General features: G+C 47.0%; 6 non-coding genes across 6 annotated transcripts; 1 reads left to right on the top strand and 5 right to left on the bottom strand.

The window, feature by feature from the left end:
* Nucleotides 1-325: 325 nt before the first annotated feature.
* On the bottom strand, nt 326-408 carry TRNAL-CAG. The gene has a single exon. It is a non-coding gene; the product is annotated as a tRNA-Leu (tRNA).
* Nucleotides 409-1295: 887 nt separating this feature from the next.
* On the top strand, nt 1296-1367 carry TRNAM-CAU. The gene has a single exon. It is a non-coding gene; the product is annotated as a tRNA-Met (tRNA).
* Nucleotides 1368-2124: 757 nt separating this feature from the next.
* Nucleotides 2125-2196, bottom strand: TRNAQ-CUG. The gene has a single exon. It is a non-coding gene; the product is annotated as a tRNA-Gln (tRNA).
* A 4994-nt stretch (nt 2197-7190) lies between these two features.
* Nucleotides 7191-7264, bottom strand: TRNAT-AGU. Its single transcript has one exon. It is a non-coding gene; the product is annotated as a tRNA-Thr (tRNA).
* A 1821-nt stretch (nt 7265-9085) lies between these two features.
* TRNAS-AGA lies at nt 9086-9167 on the bottom strand. Its single transcript has one exon. It is a non-coding gene; the product is annotated as a tRNA-Ser (tRNA).
* A 2608-nt stretch (nt 9168-11775) lies between these two features.
* On the bottom strand, nt 11776-11849 carry TRNAI-AAU. Its single transcript has one exon. It is a non-coding gene; the product is annotated as a tRNA-Ile (tRNA).
* Between the last annotated feature and the right edge of the window lie 1699 nt (nt 11850-13548).

The raw sequence follows: 13548 nt of genomic DNA, 5'->3' as shown, positions 1-13548 counted from the left end.
ATGTAGGGAGCACAGTAAATGCTCAATAAATACAACTGAGTGAATGAATGGATGAATGTAGTTAGATTGTACTCTCCCAAGCGCTTAGTACAGTGCTCTGCACACAGTAAACGCTCAATAAATACGATTGCATGAATTGGGTAATCCCCTATCCCTCTGTGACTAATGATGTAAGACATTGCACCACACCTCCTTTAAATTTAATCGAGGGCAAGGAACGTGTCTCTTAAATATCATTGTAACTCCCGCATGGGCATACCACCGGCTATGTCGTAGGCACCCAAGAAAGAGTGAGGACGGAAAGTTGGGAGGCCAAAAAAGCGACTGTCAGAAGTGGGATTCGAACCCACGCCTCCAGGGGAGACTGCGACCTGAACGCAGCGCCTTAGACCGCTCGGCCATCCTGACACCTGGAAAACATTTCTTCCATGAGATCAGGTGAGCCTGTTTGGAATGAGTTAATTATGATAAATAATGGGAAAAAATTGCCTGGTTCTAAGACCATGGAGTTCCAATCGTCCGAGAGAGTCCTTCAATCGTATTTATTAAGCCCTTACTGTGTGCAGAACACTGGACTAAGAAATACTGGGATAAGTGGGGAGAGACTTGGAGCATAGAGACTGGGGGAGATTGACAGAGAAAAACTGGGAGAAACAAGAGGAACCGAGAAAAAGGCAGGGAGAAGAAAAATCAGATAAAAAAAGGACAGGAAAATGCAAAAAATACAGGTTCAGGCGGATTAAAATACATAAATAAAAACCCAGTCATTGAGAAACACAGGATCATTTAGATCATCGGATTGAGATCCTCTCGGTTTCCCTTCTGATTTTCCTTCCTCTACTCTAAACACATTTTTTTCCATATATATATTCCCATTCTCCTTCTTCTCGGGAAATGCTTTCGTTCTTTCATTCGATCGTATTTATTGAGGGCTTACTGTATGCAGAGCACTGCACTAAGCGCTTGGAAAGTACAATTGGTCAACAGAGACAATCCCTACCCAACAACGGGGTCACGGTCTAAAAGGGGGGAGATAGACAACAAAACAAATAGGCAACAATAGCCTCAAAATAGATAAATAGAATTATAGATATATACACAGTACTTTGATGTCTGACTCCTCCATTAGATTGTAAATCGCTTGGCGTCAGAGATCGGCCTGTCCCAAGGGCTTATTTCAGTAGTGTGTTTACAGGGGAGTACAATAAATGCTATTTATTGAACACTCCCTCCTTTCTTTTCCCGCCCCGTTCTGAAAACGTTTTCTAGCGATTGGGCAGAGAAATGAATTATCTAGCAGAGTGGCGCAGCGGAAGCGTGCTGGGCCCATAACCCAGAGGTCGATGGATCGAAACCATCCTCTGCTAAAAAGGTTCTTTTTTTCATTCCGTTTCCTAAATTCTCCAGTTCCCCCGCCCCAACAATAATAATAATAATAATAAATACAATAATATATAATAAAAAGAAAATGTCTTAAGTCCCTGCGATGTCCCAAGCACGGCACTAAACGCTACGAAAGGTACAAAATAATCCAGATTCCGTCCCCACAGGGAGCTCACAATGCTCCTCCTTTAGGTGTTTCTCCCGGACTCTGAGTTTTCATGAAATACTGTGGTGCACTGTTTGCTGGTGATGGGTTCGAGGCCGGCACCCGGGACTGCAGGGTAATTCAGCGGTCGGGATACAACACTTTCATTCATTCAGTCATTCAGTAGTATTTGTTGAGCGCTTACTGTGTGCAGAGCACTGTCCTAAGCGCTTGGGAAAGTGCAACAGAGCAATACAACAGGCACATTCTCTTCCCATAACGAGTTTACCGTCTAGAGGGGGGACGGACATTAATATGAGTAGTCAGTCACTCTGTCGTATTTACTGAGTGCTTATTGTGTGCAGAGCACTGAACTAAACGCTTGGGAGAGTACACTATCACAATTAAGCAGACAACAAGCAATTGTGACAGGGGACGAAAGAAAAGATAGGGTCACAATATAGGAGTGGGTGTCGGCTTGGGGCGAGAAGACGTTGCGTTCCTTCCTAAAAGCCAGGCGTATGACTTTCCTAGATTCCCTCATTTTCCCGCAGCAACAAAGATGCCCGGGTCCTTCTGCGTTAAAAAAATGCTGGAGGTCCCACCGAGATTTGAACTCGGATCGCTGGATTCAGAGTCCAGAGTGCTAACCATTACACCATGGAACCTTGATAGTATCCCCGAAGCCAGATTTCCCATTTTATGTGTACATACTGAGCGGTTAAAGTGTGTCAATTCCTTTATTTTTTGGGACCTGGAATGAGAGGGGGAGGGAGAGAAGGCGACAGGAGGAGAGAAATTGGGAGTAGCAGATACAGGAAGAGAAGTAGAGCTGAGGCTTGGGAGTCAGAAGTCATGGGTTCGAATGTCGGATCTGCTCCTTGTCAGCTGTGTGACTTTGGGCAAGACACTGTAGCCTCGCGTGGGACATCCTCATCACCTTGCATTCCCCCAGCGCTCAGAACAGTGCTTTGCACATAGTAAGCGCTTAACAAATACCAGCATTATTATTATTATTACTAAAGGAGTCTCTGCAGAGAGGGGCCCAACGAACCCGCTGTGTTCTGGGGAGAAAGGGCCGGAGATGCAGTGAGAAGGAGCAGTGATAGACTTCAGGGAGGCCCGTGGCGAGGCACTGGCTGGGGGCCGGGAGGGAAAAAAGAAGCCGTATTTTCCCAGGGTCTGTAGTGTTAAAAAGTTGGAGAGGAGCCCGTTGTGGGGTAGGGATTGTCTCTATCTGTTGCCGAATTGCCCATTCCAAGCGCTTAGTCCAGTGCGCACACAGTAAGCGCTCAATAAATACCACTGAATGAATGAATGGTTTCTAAACACAGCTCTACCCCCGTGTCTCTATACTGTAAATTCGCTTTTCTTCCACAGTAGGGACCGCGTCTGTTTATTGTTGTGGTATACTCTCCCAAGCGTCTAGTGCAGTGCTCGGCACACAGTAAAACCCTCAATCAATGCGCCCGCATGGATGAATGTCTGCTGCGTGACTTTGGACAGGTCGCTTAATAATAATAATTAATAATTATGGTATTTGTTAAGCGCTTACTATGTGCAGAGCACTGTTCTAAGCGCTGAGGTAGACACAGGTCAATCAGCTTGTCCCACGTGAGGCTCCCATTTTTTAATCCCCATTTTCAGAGATGAGGCAACTGAGGCTCAGCTCTGCCACCTGTCAGCTGTGTGACTGTGGGCAAGTCACTTAACTTCTCTGGGCCTCAATTACCTCATCTGTCAAATGGGGATTAACTGTGAGCCTCACGTGGGACCTCATTACCCTGTATCTACCCCAGCGCTTAGAACAGTGCTGTGCACATAGTAAGCGCTTAACAAATACCAACATTATTACTATTAAGTGACTTGCCCAAGGTCACACAGCAGACAAGTGGCGGATCGGGATTAGAACCCACGATTTTTGACTCCCAAGCCCGTGCTCCTTCCACTAAGCCATCTTGCTTAACTTCACTGTGCCTCAATTACCTCATTTGTAAATTGGTGATTATCATGTACCTTGTATCCGCCCAGCAGTTAGAACAGTGTTTTGCACATAGTAAGCGCTCAACAAATACCACCATTATTATGTATCCACCCAGCGTTTAGTACAGGGCCTGGCACAGAGTAAGTCCTTAACAAGTACCATTAAAAAAATTAAAAGCCCTAAACCCAACGTACAAAAATATCCCCCAAACACACCCACCTTTTGCCCTTTAGCCAGATTTCTGGAAAATGGGGCCCCCATGACCCGCCCTCCCCTCTGATTGGACGAAGCTGAACTATGACGGACAGGGCCTTCGGTTGCCAAGGCAAATGCGGCGGGAAGGTGGGCGGAAAGTCCCGAGGTAGATCTCGCGAGAGTTGGCCGGGCTCTCCTCCTCTCCCCCCCACCAATCCGGAGGGCCCTCCCGCCGTTCGGCCAATGGGATCGGGGGAAGGGGGCGGGGCCGAATCCGCTTGAGGGGTTGCCAGGGGAACGGAGGGAATCCGTGGCTTTTTGCTCCCGCCAATCCGGGAGGGGCTCGGGGCGCGCGCCGCGGGGCTCGGAGAGCTCTGATTGGCCGAGGGGAAAGGCACGTGGCGCGGGAGGGGGACCCTGAGGCGGCTCGTGCCTTCACTCGAAGGGACAGGTCCCTCAGGAGGCAGGGGAAATCCATTCATCGATAATAATTAACAATAATTATAGTGTCTGTGACGCGCTTACTATGTGCCAGACACTGTTCTACCGCCCAGGCAGCCAGTGGTATTTACTGAGCGCTTACTCTGTGCAGAGCATTCATTCATTCATTCATTCAATAAATACTATTAATTTAATGGTATTTAATGGTAACTATTGATCATGATGATGGTATTTGTTAAGCGCTTACTATGTGTGAAGCACTGTTCTAAGCACTGGGGGATACAAGGTGATCAGGTTGTCCCCATTTTGCAGATGGGGTCACTGAGGCACAGAGAAGTGAAGTGACTTGCCCAAAGTCACCCAGCTGACAAGCGGCAGAGCGGGGATTAGAACCCATGACCTCTGACTCCCAAGCCTGGGCTCTTTCCACTGAGCGCTTATGGTGTGCAGAGCACTGTACTAAGCGCTTGGGAGAGTACAGTACAACAGAATTAGCAGAGACGTACCCTGACCATAACAAGTTTACAGACTAACAATAATAGTATTTATTAAGTGCTTGCTGTGTGCCAAGCACTGTTCTAAGCGCTGGGGTAGATATAAGATCATTAGGTTGGGCACAGTCCCGGGTCTCACGTGAGGGTCGCAGTCTTGATCCCCAGGAGGCAACTGAGGCACAGAGAAATGAAGGGACCTGCCCAAGGTCACAGAGCAGACACATGGCAGAGCCTGGATTTGAACCCATGTCTGCTGACTGCCAGGCCCCTGCACTTTCCACTAGGCTGCACTGCTTTTTTAGGCCATGCTGCTTCTAGGAGAGTAGGTCCCGCCTGGGAGGGGGCTGTGAGAGCCAGAGACCCCAGAGAGAAGGCAGAATGCTTGAAGTCTATTAATCCTGTGTAGGTAGGCTTCTCCACTGAGCCACTAAGGTTTCCCCATCAATCAGTCATCAATCGTATTTATTGAGCACCTACTGTGTGCAGAACACTGTACTAAGTGCTTGGGAGGGTATAATAGAACAGAGTTGGTAGACACATTCCCTGCCCACCACCAGCTAAGGGTCTAGAGGGGGGAGACAGCCTGTAATCCGATTAGACTATAAACCCATCAGTGGGCAGGGATGGTCTCTATCTGTTGCCGAATTGTACATTCCAAGCGCTTAGTACGGTGCTCCGCACATAGTAAGCACTCAATAAATACTATTGAATGAATAATCCCCATGCTCTCCCCCCATTCATTCATTCACTCATTCATTCATTCATTCATTCAATTGTATTTATTGAGCCCTTACTGTGTGCAGAGCACTTTACTAAGCGCTTGGAAAGTACAATACAGCAATAAAGAGAGACAATCCCTGCCCACAAAGGGCTTACAGTCTAGCGGGGGGAGACAAGATAGCAAAACAACAACAGACCTCCATGTGGTGTGCTCTCAGGGGGTCTTGAGATCTCCCCACTCCCACCTCCCTAAGGGTGAGAAGGAGAAGGAGAAGATAAGGCTTGGTGCCTCAAAGCCTGCGGTAACCTGGGGCAGGAATAGAGGGCCCAAAGGACTTAGTACAAAGCGCTTAGTACAGTGCTCTGCACATAGTGCTCAATAAATACAATTGAATGAAAGGAGGGTTTTTCAAAGATTTATAGATAGATAGATAGGACAGGATTATATGTCTGTCTCTTCCTCTAGACTCTTAGCTCGTGGTGGACAGGGAACTTGTCTACCAACTCTGTCATATTATACTCTCCCAAGCACTTAGGACAGTTCTCTGCACACAGCAGGTGCTCAATAAATACGATCGATTGACTGATTGATGGGGAAACCTCAGTGGCTCACTGTAGAGGCCTACCTGCACAGGATTACGTATATATATATGTGTAATTATGTCTGTCTATATCTGTAATTTATTTATCTAATTATTTATTTATATTAATGTCTGACTTTCCCTCTAGACTGTAAGCTCATTATGGGCAGAAATGTGTCTGTTGTTATAGTGTACTCTCCCAGTGGCTTACTACAGTGCTTCGCACCCAGTAAAAGCTCAGTAAATACGATTGAATGAACGAATGATTAAAGAAAGACATGATTAAGGGATGGCTTGCTCCCTTCATTCATCCTCCTTCCCATCTCCACAGCACATATGTATAGACCTGTAATTTTAGTTGGGTACATTATTATCTTCTCCCCCTCTAGACTGTCGAGCTCATCGTGGGCAGGGAATGTGTCTGTTTATTGTTGAACAGCGCTTAGAACACTGCTTGGCACATAATGAGCCCTTAACATCATTATTATTATTGTAGTGTACTCTCCCAAGCACTTAGAGTGCTTTGCACACAGTAAGCGTTCAATAAATTCGATTGAATGAATGATTGAATTAATTAAGGGGGACCCCCGGGGGAAGCGGGCTTCAATGTTTACGGATTCCACTCTCTCGTCCCTCCCTTCTCGGCCCGATCTGTAATTTGATTTTTATTTCTCTTAAGGCCTATCTCCCCCTCTAGTCTGTGGGCTCTCTGTGGGCAGGGAATGTGTCTATTTTTCTCTTGTCCTCTCCAAACGTTTACTCCAGTGCTTGCACAGAGTAAGCAATAAATCAATCGGTCAATAAATACAGCCCTTGTGTATGTTTGTACATATTTATAATTCTCTTTATTTCTATTAATGATGTGTGTGTCTCTCTAATTCTATTTATTTATATTGATCCGATTAATGCCTTTTTACTTGCTTTGATGCGCGTTTCTCCACTTCTAGATTATGAGCCCGTTGTGGGCAGGGATTGTACAGAATTTTCCAAGCGCTTAGTACAGGGCTCTGCACACAGTAAACGCTCATTAAATACGATTGAATGACTGAATGAATAAAATTCCTCTATTCCCCACTCTTGCTGTGTAGACGGTTCGCGTCCTAATCCTAATCATTTGCGAGGTTCCACGAGGTCCCAGTTTAAAAATAAAAATCGATTTAGGACTTGGGGTCATTCCGACGCCCCCCATCTCCTATCAAGGGGGAAAGAAAAGGGCAAAAATCGACCGCCCGAGCGGGCCCGGTCGCAGGCACCGCTGGGATTCGAACCCAGGATCTCCTGTTTACTAGACAGGCGCTTTAACCAACTAAGCCACGGCGCCGCTGCTGCCTCTGCCGCCGCCTGGCCTCTACTACAAAATCAAAGGAACAGGATGTTTGACTTTTGCTTCTTCAAATGATGAATGTTGCTTTTTTTTGTAGCTAGGATTTCCCCCCGTAATCATTATGGTACTTGCTACGCGCTCACTGTGCGCCAAGCACTGTTCTAAACTCTGGGTAGATAGGAGTTACTCAGGTTGGACACTGTCCTGCTCCCCCACTGGGTTCAGAGTCTTCATCCCCATTTTAGAGACGAGGCAGCTGAGGCCTGTAGAAGGGCCCAAGGTCACGCGGCAGGTACATGGAGGAGGTAGAATTAGAACCCAGGTCCTTCTGACTCCAGGCCTCGGGCCCTGCTTCTCTACTAAAGTGTCTTAAGACTCATCGCCCAGTTCACTGTGGGCAGGGAATGTGTCTGTTTATTACTGGAGTGTACTTTCCCAAGCGCTTAGGACAGTGCTTTGTGCACAGTGAGCGCCCAGTAAATACCATTGACTAACCGATTAACCAGTGAAGCGGGGATTGCGGTCTGTTTTAAATTATTACGAGTTTGTATTCTCTATTTTGATTTTTTATTTGCTATGCCTTTACTATGTGCCAGGCACTGTTCTACGCGCTGGGGGTAGGTAGAAAGTAATCAGTCGATCTTATTTACTGAGCACTTACGAGGTGCGCAGCACTGTGCTAAGAGCTTGGGAGAGTACAGTGCAACAATATAGTAAGACACGTTGCCTACCCACAAAAAGCTTATGGTCTAGAGGGGAAGCAGACATTAATAGAAATAAATAAATTACAGATTAATGAATTAATCAGGTTGGACACAGTCTATGTCCCACATGGGGCTCACAGACTAAAACTCCATTTTCAGACGAGGTAACTGAGGCCCAGAGAAGTGAAGTGACTTACCCAAGGTCACACAACAGTCTCGTGGTGGATCAGAATTTGAACCCAGCTCCTTCCCCTCCATGCTCCATGCCTCAGCAAGAACGAATCTGGAACAGGCGAGAGAGTGTAAGAAACCTGTCCATGCAAACCACTAGCACTCTAATTAATTCCTTTAGCACCAATTCCCGGTCCCCACGTCTCTGTGACTGCCCCGAATCATAATCATGTCTCCCCTTCATCAGTATTTATTGAATGCCCAGGGGTAATAATAAAGGTACTTGTTAAGCGCTTCTTATGTGCCAAGCAATATCCTAAACGTTGGGGTAGATACAAGTTAACCAGCCTGGATATAGTCCCTGCCCCACTTGGGCTTCACACTCTTAATCCCCATTTTACAGATGAAGGAACTGAGGCCCAGAGAAGTGAAGTCACTTGACCAGGGTCACTCAGTAGTGTGTAGGATACTGTCCAAAGTGTTTGGGAACATAAAGTAGAAGTAAAGGAAATCTTTCCCTGGCCTCGAAGAGTTTGCAGTCTAGCGATGGCAGGGAATATATCTGTTTATTGTCCTATTGTCCTCACCCAAGCGCTCGGTGCAGTGCTCTGCGCCCAGTAAGCGCTCATTAAATACGATTGACTGACTGTCTGATATTGGCCAACCGATGCCAGCTCGAGAGCGATTCTGATCAACTGTTATACCCTACTCTCCCAAGCGCTTAGTACAGTGCTTTCCACGCACTAAGCGCTCAATAAATACGACTGAATGAATCACCACATTTCCACCCCTAATCCAGAATGAGGAAGTCCTTTAATACTTTACAATTCATGCCCAGCTCATTAGGGCTGTTTCAGTCTTCGGTATGATGGGAGATGCCCTGGCAGCCGGAATTAAAAAGAGGAAGTGTAATTCAAAAGTAAAAGATTCTAAAAGAATCCTCCGTAGTCGGCAGGATTCGAACCTGCGCGGGGAGACCCCAATGGATTTCTAGTCCATCGCCTTAACCACTCGGCCACGACTACATCGATAAAATTATCTTCCCCTATGACACCTCTGAGACATGAGCGGCATGAGAGGCTTGTCTTCTTTCTTTTATGTAGTACCTATAATAATAGTTTTTATTAATCGCTTACTATGTTCCAGGAACTGCACTAAGCGCTGGAGTAGGTACAAGCAAATCAGGTTGGGCGCAGTCCCTACCCCACATAGGGCTCACAGTCTCAATCCCTTCTCCAGGAGGCCTTCCCAGACTGAGCTCTCCCTTTCCCTCTGTTCTTCCCCCTTCCCCTCCCCACAGCGGTTATGCATATTTGTATATATTATTTATTACTCTATTTATTTTGTTAAGGATGTGTATCTATCTATGAGTCTATTTATCTTGATGATATTGACGCCAGGCTACTTGTTTTGTTTTGCTGTCCGTCCCCCCGTTTAGACTGCGAGCCCGTTGTTGGGCAGGGATGGTCTCTATCTCTTGCCCAATTAGACATTCCAAGCGCTTAGTCCAGTGCTGTGCACATAGTAAGCGCTCAATAAATCGTTTCCTGCAGAAACGATCTTTCCTGCAGAAACGATCTGGGCATGTCACTCCCCTTCTTAAGCAACTCCAGTGGTTGCCTATCGACCTCCGCTCCAAACAAAAACTCCTCACTCTAGGCTTCAAGGCTCTCCATCACCTTGCCCCTTCCTACCTCTCCTCCCTTCTCTCTTTCTACCGCCCACCCCGCACGCTCCGCTCCTCTGCCGCCCACCTCCTCGCCGTCCCTCGGTCTCGCCCATCCCGCCGTCGACCCCTGGGTCACGTCCTCCCGCGGTCCTGGAACGCCCTCCCTCCTCACCTCCGCCAAACTGATTCTCTTTCCCTCTTCAAAACCTTACTTAAAAATCACCTCCTCCAAGAGGCCTTCCCAGACTGAGCTCCTCTTCCCCCTCTACTCCCTCTGCCATCCCCCCTTTACCTCTCCGCAGCTAAAGCCTCATTTTCCCCTTTTCCCTCTGCTCCTCCACCTCTCCCTTCCCATCCCCACAGCACTGTACCCGTCCGCTCAACTGTATATATTTTCGTTACCCTATTTATTTTGTTAATGAATTGTACATCGCCTTGATTCTATTTAGTTGCCATCGGTTTTTATGAGATGTTCTTCCCCTCGACGCTGTTTAGTGCCATTGTTCTCGTCTGTCCGTCTCCCCCGATTAGACCGTAAGCCCGTCAAACGGCAGGGACTGTCTCTATCTGTTGCCGACTTGTTCATCCCAAGCGCTTAGTACAGTGCTCTGCACATAGTAAGCGCTCAATAAATACTATTGAATGAATGAATGAATGAATGAATACGATTCATTGACTAATGAATGAATCCCCTTTTAAGAGATGAGGGAACCGAGGCCCAGAGCAGTGAAGTGATTTGGCCCAGGTCACACAGCACGTGGCGGAGCCAGGAGGAAAACCCACGAAGAAATGCATCTGTCATATTGTTATAGTGGACTCTCCCGAGCGCTTAGCACAGCGTTCTCTAGATTCGTTATGTGCAGGGAGCATGTCTGCCAATTGTGTTATATTGTCGTCCCCCTCGACCCCACCTCGAATTTAGATTTGCACCCTTTATGCCTTTTTCCCTCAGCACTTATGTCAGTATCCGTCATTTATTTATTTCTATCCTCCCCCACTCCAGACTATTGTTCTAGCACACTCTCCCACGCGCTTAGTACAGTGCTTTGCACACAGTAAGCGCTCAATAAACACGACTGAAGGAATGAATGTAGCTCGTTGTGGGCAGGGAAGGCGTTCACCGACGCTGTGCTATTGTCCTCTCCATTCATTCAGTCGTATTTATTAAGCGCTGACTGTGTGTATTAAGACTGACTGTACTAAGCGTTTGGAAAGTACAATACAGCAATAATATTAATGATGATGGTGCTAAGCACTGTTCTAAACGCTGACAATCCCTGCCCACAAAGGTCTTCAGTCCACACTCTCCCCCTCTAGAACGTTTATTGTTCTCTTCCACTCTCCCAGCGCTTAGGTCAGTGCTTTTGCACCCAATAAGCGCTCAACAAATAGAACTGAAATAATGAATGCCGCTCGTTGTGGGCAGGGAACGCGTTTACCAAAGTGCTCAGTTCATTCATTCATTCAATAGTATTTATTGAGCGCTTACTATGTGCAGAGCATTGTACTAAGCGCTTGGAATGAACAAGTCGGCAACAGATAGAGACAGTCCCTGCCGTTTGACGGGCTTACAGTCTAATCGGGGGAGACGGACAGACAAGAACAATAGCAATAAAACAGTGCAGTCAACGCTCTGCACACAGTGAGAGCTCCGTAAATACGATCGGTCCCCGGCCGCTCGGAGCTGTGGGAGGAAAGACCCTTCCATCTCCCCAGCTTTTAGAACAGTGCTTGGCACGTAGCAAGTGCTTAACAAATACCATTATTATTATTTCTATTCCTCAGGCCCAGAGGAAGCTCTCAAAAATTAGGGAGTTTTTTTTTCCCAGAGCACATAGAGATGAGGTGTAGGAGCTTTAAGGGATGAAAGAGTAAGATGAGTGTTTATTTCTAGAGAGTGTGGCCAACAGGAAAGGTTCTGATCAATATCAAAATTAAAAGGTTTCTAGAAAAATAAAAACACATGGCCCGTACGGGGATCGAACCCGCGACCTTGGCGTTATTAGCACCACGCTCTAACCAACTGAGCTAACCGGCCCGTTGCACACGTCTCCCCTTCGGATCCTTCTTATAGGTACGCCCAGCGTTTGGTCTTTGATTTACACTAATATAATTGTAATGTGGAGTTTTTTTGTTGATATTGCCTTTAAATGGTCTGTGTCCAGCGCTTCCCACGTGCCAAGCACTGTGCTAAGCACCGGGGTACGCTCAAGCTAATCAGGCCTGCCACAGTTCCCGGCCCACGTGGACCTAAGTAGGCAGTGCGGATGGGGAAGGATGAGACCTAAACTCTGATTGGCTGGTTCCAACCCGCCGCCGGATTTCGTCCAATCAGCAGGCGGGACACATCGGCTCCGCCGTGGGGACCGGCCCCCGGCCCCGTTGGGCCCCCGCCGCTGCTTCTCACCGGGAGCCCCCAGCCCTGCAACAGGGAAAAGCAAGGGGAGGACCTGGGGCCTACCTTGGGCAAGTCACTTCCCTTCCCTGGGCCTCAGTGACCTCATCTGTAAAATGGGGATTGAACAACGTGAGCCCCTCGTGGGGCAGGGACTGCGTCCGACCCTATTGTGTCCACCTCAGCGTTTAGCACAGTGCCTGGCATATAGTAGGAGCTTCACAAATACCACAATTATTATTACCACTTACCTGCTCTGTGACCTTGGGCATATCACTTCACGTCCCTGGGCCTCAATTTCCTCATCTGTAAAATGGGGAGTCCATACCCATCCTCCCTCCTCCTTTAGGGGGTAAACGTCCCCCAACCCCCGTGGGTCAGGCCCTCCAACAGCCTAATTAACCTGTCAACCCCAGCACTTAAACCTTTAGCAGATACCATTTATTATTATTTATTATTGCATTAGAGGGGGGTGTAAGTGAATAAACTGCTAATACCTGCCTAGAAGAGGAGTTCCATCCGGCCATGGGAGACAGCAATGAGCCCAGGGGAGGGACTTGGGAACAGGTGGGTGCTCAGGACGAGTAAAAACGTTTTTTGGTTTTTCTTAATATCATTTGTTATGCGCTTACCATGTGCCAAGCACTTTACTAAACACTGGAGTAGATGCAAGCTCATCAGGTTGGGAACAGTCCATGTCTCACATGGGGCTAACTCTAAATTTCCATTTTTAGGTGAGATAAACGAGGCACCAAGATGTGACTTGCCCCCAAGGTCCCACAGTGGACATATCTTCAATCAGTACCTACTTAACTATCTCAAAAATAACTCCTTGCCTGGTATTGTAAATCACTAGAATCTCAACCATCTCCGAACATGATATATCTCGTTTCTTTCCTTTTCCTAAATTTATACTCTACTGTTGGCCTTCGGTCTTTACCCTCTAGACTGGAAGCTCCTGTGGGAAGGAAACGTTTCTACCAACTCTATTGTTTACCACCCCTCTTCCGGATATTTAGTAGAGGCTTAGCACTCAGTAAAAGCCCCTTATGGGCAAGGAATGTGTCTACTGTTCTATCATACTCTCCCAGGCATTTAGTACAGTGCTCTACACACAGTAAGCGCTCAATCTATACAACAGACTTAGTACCACTGATTTGGTAATATTATTAAAATCTCCCATAGAAAATAGTTAAACCGCTACATTAAAAATTCTTTTAAAAAACAGAGTTCCCTTCTTTTTCCTGCCCCCTATCGCCTTTATATCCACCCTCAGGTCTGCTTTTCAACAAGGGTCATGAAATGTTAATGCCCCAAGTGAGCTGTGATTGTGATTTCCAGT

Source organism: Ornithorhynchus anatinus, chromosome X5 (assembly GCF_004115215.2).
Source record: "Ornithorhynchus anatinus isolate Pmale09 chromosome X5, mOrnAna1.pri.v4, whole genome shotgun sequence".
Lineage (NCBI taxonomy): Eukaryota > Metazoa > Chordata > Mammalia > Monotremata > Ornithorhynchidae > Ornithorhynchus > Ornithorhynchus anatinus.
Note: the sequence above shows the minus strand (reverse complement) of the source record. Positions and strands in the feature narration are given on the sequence as shown.